Raw genomic sequence first — 6,389 nt, forward strand, 5'->3', positions numbered from 1 at the left:
ACACACTGGCCCCATCACCCCCCCGACACACACTGGCCCCGTCACCCCCCGACACACACTGGCCCCATCACCCCCCGACACACACTGGCCCCATCACCCCCGACACACACTGGCCCCATCACCCCCCGACACACACTGGCCCCATCACCCCCCGACACACACTGGCCCCGTCACCCCCCGACACACACTGGCCCCGTCACCCCCCGACACACACTGGCCCCGTCACCCCCCGACACACACTGGCCCCTTCACCCCCCCGACACACACTGGCCCCATCACCCCCCCGACACACACTGGCCCCATCACCCCCCGACACACACTGGCCACGTCACCCCCCGACACACTGGCCCCATCACCCCCGACACACACTGGCCCCGTCACCATCGACACACACTGGCCCCATCACCCCCCCGACACACACTGGCCCCATCACCCCCCCGACACACACTGGCCCCATCACCCCCCGACACACACTGGCCCCATCACCCCCCGACACACACTGGCCCCATCACCCCCCGACACACACTGGCCCCATCACCCCCCGACACACACTGGCCCCGTCACCATCGACACACACTGGCCCCATCACCCCCTGGCCCCATCACCCCCCGACACACACTGGCCCCATCACCCCCCGACACACACTGGCCCATCGTCCCCCCCCCGACACACACTGGCCCCGTCACTTCCCGACACACACTGGCCCCGTCACCCCCCGACACACACTGGCCCCGTCACCCCCCGACACACACTGGCCCCGTCACCCCCCCGACACACACTGGCCCCATCACCCCCCGACACACACTGGCCCCATCACCCCCCGACACACACTGGCCCCATCACCCCCCGACACACACTGGCCCCATCACCCCCCGACACACACTGGCCCCATCACCCCCCGACACACACTGGCCCCATCACCCCCCGACACACACTGGCCCCATCAACCCCCGACACAAACTGGCCCCATCACCCCCCAGCCCCATCACCCCCCGACACACACTGGCCCCGTCACCCCCCGACACACACTGGCCCCATCACCACCCGACACACACTGGCCCCATCACCCCCCGACACACACTGGCCCCATCACCCCCCCCGACACACACTGGCCCCGTCACCATCGACACACACTGGCCCCATCACCCCCGACACACAGTGGCCCCATCACCCCCCCCGACACACACTGGCCCCATCACCCCCCGACACACACTGGCCCCATCACCCCCCGGACACACACTGGCCCCATCACCCCCCGACACACACTGGCCCCGTCACCATCGACACACACTGGCCCCGTCACCCCCCGACACACACTGGCCCCATCACCCCCCGACACACACTGGCCCCATCACCCCCCGACACACACTGGCCCCGTCACCCCCCGACACACACTGGCCCCATCACCCCCCGACACACACTGGCCCCATCACCCCCCGACACACACTGGCCCCATCACCCCCCGACACACACCGGCCCCATCACCCCCCGACACACACCGGCCCCATCACCCCCCGACACACACTGGCCCCGTCACCCCCCCGACACACACTGGCCCCATCACCCCCCGACACACACCGGCCCCATCACCATCGACACACACTGGCCCCATCACCATCGACACACACTGGCCCCATCACCCCCCGACACACACTGGCCCCATCACCCCCCGACACACACTGGCCCCGTCACCCCCCGACACACACTGGCCCCATCACCCCCCGACACACACCGGCCCCATCACCATCGACACACACTGGCCCCATCACCATCGACACACACTGGCCCCATCACCCCCCGACACACACTGGCCCCATCACCCCCCGACACACACTGGCCCCGTCACCCCCCGACACACACTGGCACCATCATCCTCGACACACACACATTGGTAGCAGTGTGGACCATTTACAAGACGCACTGTTGGAACTTGTTTCCATTGTGGAAACTCTCTGCGCACTTCTGAGGGACTGTCTGGCTCACAGTTAAGAATACATCCCCAACTGGTTCAACTATTTGGCAACTTTTAAGGAGAGCGGTGTCCAATTAACTTAAAGTTCGGCAACTACTGGCCGAGCAAAGGTTTATAGGTTGTGGGGATGGGGGGGCTTTCAGAGGGTGGGTGCACACTCGATGGGCCAAATGGTCTACTGCGCTATGGGAATTCTATGGTTCTGTGGACAGCACCTTCCAAAATCACCTCCAGAAGCTCGAGGAGCAACGGTAAGACATGCATGGGAACAGCACCACATGTCCCTCCGAGCCACACACCAACCTGACTTGGAAACATACCGCCTTCCCCTGATAAAATAGGGATCAGAAACAACTAATGGCTGTGTCAACAACAGTCAGATCCAACAAATTAATTTAAAAAAGGGTTGTTGGAAGTATCTTCAGCTCTCACTATTCGAATTGATTAACTATTACTCTTTTATCAGTGCTGGAGCTTCCGCGTGCTTCTGATATTTGTTTAGTGGAGTGGAAGTTATCTCAGGAATCGCAATTCAGAGTCATTGAAAACATCAGCTGGCAACCAGCCAGGGTGAAGCTCGGCTACAGGGTGGGAAGACGGAGAGAGGGAAATCCAGTATGACAGGCAGGAGACTGGGGAGGTGAGGATTTCCGCAGATTGAGGTCGGAGTTAGAACTCATCAGATTGTGAAGAGTCTGGTAATAGGCTGGTGAGCCCCCAGCTGGGATAGTGTGCGCAATTCTGGTGGTCTCACTATAGGAAGGATGTGATTGTACTGCAGAGGAGATTGCCTGGGCTGGAGCGTTGCACTATCAAGGTGGGTCTATCAAGAAAGACTGGACTCAAGGCAGCACGGTGGTGCAGAGGTTAGCACTGCTGCCTCACGGGACCGAGGTCCCAGGTTCCATCCTGGCCCTGGGTCACTGTCCGTGTGGAGTTTGCACATTCTCCCTGTGTCTGCGTGGGTCTCATCCCCACAACCCAAAGATGTGCAGGGTAGGTGAATTGGCCTCGCTAAAATTATGAGGTGCTGGTTTAGAACAGGGCTAATTCGCTGGCTTTTAAAGCAGACCAAGGCAGGCCAGCAGCACGGTTCAATTCCCGTACCAGCCTCCCCGAACAGGCGCCGGAATGTGGCGACTAGGGGCTTTTCACAATAACTTCATTTGAAGCCTACTTGTGACAATAAGCGATTTTCATTTTTCAAATTGCCCCTTAATTGGAAAAAATGAATTGGGTAATTTATATTAAAAAAAGAAATACTGGATACGCTGGGGTGCTTGGAGCAAAGAAGGCCTAGACCTCATTCAATCATAGCATTTACAATGCAGGAGGGAATTCGGGGGTGTTTGAGGAAAAATGTTTTCACAGAGGGCGGTGGGAATCTGGAACTCAGTGCCTGAAAGCGTAGTAGAGACGGGAACCCTCAAGAATTAATAAGGATTTAGATGAGGGCCTGAAACGCCCCAGCACTCAAGGCCACACGAGTGCTGGAAAATGGGATCTGAGTAGATAGATGCTCAATGGCCAGCACGGACGTGATGGGCCAATGGGCCTGCTTCTGTGCTGTTAAAAACCTGTGACTTTCTGTGACTCAAGTTGGCCAGTGATGCTCTTATTGAAATAAGTGAATTGTAGCCAGCGTAAGAGTAATGCAGAATGGTGGAATTGAATTCCAGGCACAGGCAATTGGTGCCAATTGAGCAGCTGTCGCATAAATTAATACCCTCAACTTTGCAGAATTTACACTTACTTTGAGTGTTGGGGCAGTCAGTTCAATGCTCATTTCCCAGCTCTTGCCCCAGTCCAGGCAGTTGAGATGAAGTCTCATTTCCAGCTGCAAGCAGTTGGTCGGTGACTGTTCTTGGGGAGAATCCAGCAGGGATTTGGCAGTGATTTGCAGTTGGGGCTGAAGAAAGGGAAACATTATGATTGCTGAAGCTCTATTCAGACGAGACTAACCTCAGCAGGCACAGAAACATCATAACTGAAAAGGACATGAAAAAAAAATGAAATGAAAATCGTTTACTGTCACAAGTAGGCTTCAAATGAAGTTACTGTGAAACGCCCCTAGTCGCCACATTCCAGCACCTGTTTGGGAAGGCTGATTGAACCGTGCTGCTGGCCTGCCTTGGTCTGCTTTAAATGTCAGCTCTTTAGCCCTGTGCTAAACCAGTCCCTGATAGAAAAGGGGGGAGATAGTCAGTTGGAATTAATGATTCAGGTTTTACAAAGTGTTTGCTTAGTTAGCCACAGCTCTCTCCTCCGTCAAAAGGTTACAGTTGAACACCCACCCCAGGGCTTGAGCACAAAATCAATTGATGCTTCAGTCCTGAGGGAGTGCCGCACTGTCAGAGGGTCAGTACTGAGGGGGTGCCGCACTGTCAGAGGGTCAGTACTGAGGGAGTGCCGTACTGTCAGAGGGTCAGTACTGAGGGAGTGCTACACTGTCAGAGGGTCAGTCCTGAGGGAGTGCCGCACTGCCAGAGGGTCAGTACTGAGGGAGTGCCGCACTGCCAGAGGGTCAGTACTGAGGGAGCGCCGCACTGTCAGAGGGTCAGTACTGAGGGAGTGCTGCACTGTCAGAGGGTCAGTACTGAGGGAGTGCCGCACTGTCAGAGGATCAGTACTGAGGGAGTGCCGCTCTGTCAGAGGGTCAGTACTGAGGGAGTGCCGCACTGTCAGAGGGTCAGTACTGAGGGAGTGCTGCACTGTCAGAGGGTCAGTACTGAGGGAGTGCCGCACTGTCAGAGGGTTAGTACTGAGGGAGTGCTGCACTGTCAGAGGGTCAGTACTGAGGGAGTGCCGCACTGTCAGAGGGTCAGTACTGAGGGAGTGCTGCACTGTCAGAGGGTCAGTCCTGAGGGAGTGCCGCACTGTCAGAGGGCCAGTCCTGAGGGAGTGCCGCACTGTCAGAGGGTCAGTACTGAGGGAGTGCTGCACTGTCAGAGGGTCAGTACTGAGGGGGCTCAGTACTGAGGGAGTGCTGCACTGTCAGAGGGTCAGTACTGAGGGAGTGCTGCACTGTCAGAGGGTCAGTACTGAGGGAGTGCCGCACTGTCAGAGGGTCAGTACTGAGGGAGTGCTGCACTGTCAGAGGGTCAGTACTGAGGGAGTGCCGCACTGTCAGAGGTGCCATCTCTCAAGTGAGGCATTTGAAAGAGGACCCCTCTGAGGGGATACAAAAGATGTGATGGCACCATTTCGAAGAAGACTAGGTGAGTTCTTCCAAGTGCCCCGAGTAATATTGATCCCTCAATGAACACTGTGAATCCTAAATGACCTGATCAAGTTCATGTTGCTCTTCGCGGGAGCTATGGCAGCATGGTAGCACAGTGGTTAGCACTGTTGTTTCACAGCACCAGGGTCCCAGGTTCGATTCCGGCTTGGGTCACTGTCTGTGCAGAGTCTGCACATCCTCCCCGTGTCTGGGTGGGTTTCCTCTGGGTGCTCCGGTTTCCTCCCACAGTCCCGAAAGACGTGCTGGTTAGGTGAATTGGACATTCTGAATTCTCCCTCTGTGACCCGAACAGGCGCCGGAATGTGGCGACTGGGGGATTCTCACAGTAACTTCATTGCAGTGTTAATGTCAGCCTACTTGTGACACTAATAAAGATTATTATTATTACAGGCGATGACAAAAATGTTGAATTGGCTTTAAAGTTCCTGCAGAACCTGGTGTTCATGAATATGTTTAAAAACAGCACAGAAACAAGCTGGGTGGGGGGGGCTGCAGACGGTGGGGGGGGCTGCAGACGGTGGGGGGGGGCTGCAGACGGTGGGGGGGGCTGCAGACGGTGGGGGGGGCTGCAGACGGGGGGGGGGGCTGCAGACGGGGGGGGGGGGCTGCAGACGGGGGGGGCTGCAGACGGGGGGGGGCTGCAGACGGGGGGGGGCTGCAGACGGGGGGGGCTGCAGACGGGGGGGCTGCAGACGGGGGGGGGGGCTGCAGACGGGGGGGGGCTGCAGACGGGGGGGGCTGCAGACGGGGGGGGTTGCAGACGGGGAGGCTGCAGACGGGGGGGGGCTGCAGACGGGGGGGGGCTGCAGACGGGGGGGGGCTGCAGACGGGGGGGGGGGCTTGCAGACGGGGGGGGGCTGCAGACGGGGGGGGGCTGCAGACGGGGGGGGGGCTGCAGGACGGGGGGTGGGGCTGCAGACGGGGGGGGGCTGCAGACGGGGGGGGGGCTGCAGACGGGGGGGCTGCAGACGGGGGGGGCTGCAGACGGGGGGGCTGCAGACGGGGGGGGGCTGCAGACGGGGGGGGGGCTGCAGACGGGGGGGGCTGCAGACGGGGGGGGCAGACGGGGGGGGCTGCAGACGGGGGGGCTGCAGACGGGGGGCTGCAGACGGGGGGGGGCTGCAGACGGGGGGGGCTGCAGACGGGGGGGGCTGCAGACGGGGGGGTGCTCCAGAC

The 6,389-nt window shown here is 59.2% G+C and overlaps 1 protein-coding gene across 1 annotated transcript in view; it reads right to left on the minus strand.

Moving 5' to 3' along the window:
• Nucleotides 1-3,909, minus strand: part of LOC119956466 (sodium-dependent neutral amino acid transporter B(0)AT2-like) — a 46,522-nt gene extending 42,613 nt beyond the window's left edge. The window contains exon 1 of the mRNA XM_038783735.1: nt 3,726-3,909. The gene's annotated coding sequence lies outside the window, so the exon portion shown is untranslated. The remainder of the gene's footprint in view (nt 1-3,725) is intronic.
• Nucleotides 3,910-6,389: the final 2,480 nt, after the last annotated feature.

Source organism: Scyliorhinus canicula, chromosome 23 (genome assembly GCF_902713615.1).
Source record: "Scyliorhinus canicula chromosome 23, sScyCan1.1, whole genome shotgun sequence".
NCBI lineage: Eukaryota > Metazoa > Chordata > Chondrichthyes > Carcharhiniformes > Scyliorhinidae > Scyliorhinus > Scyliorhinus canicula.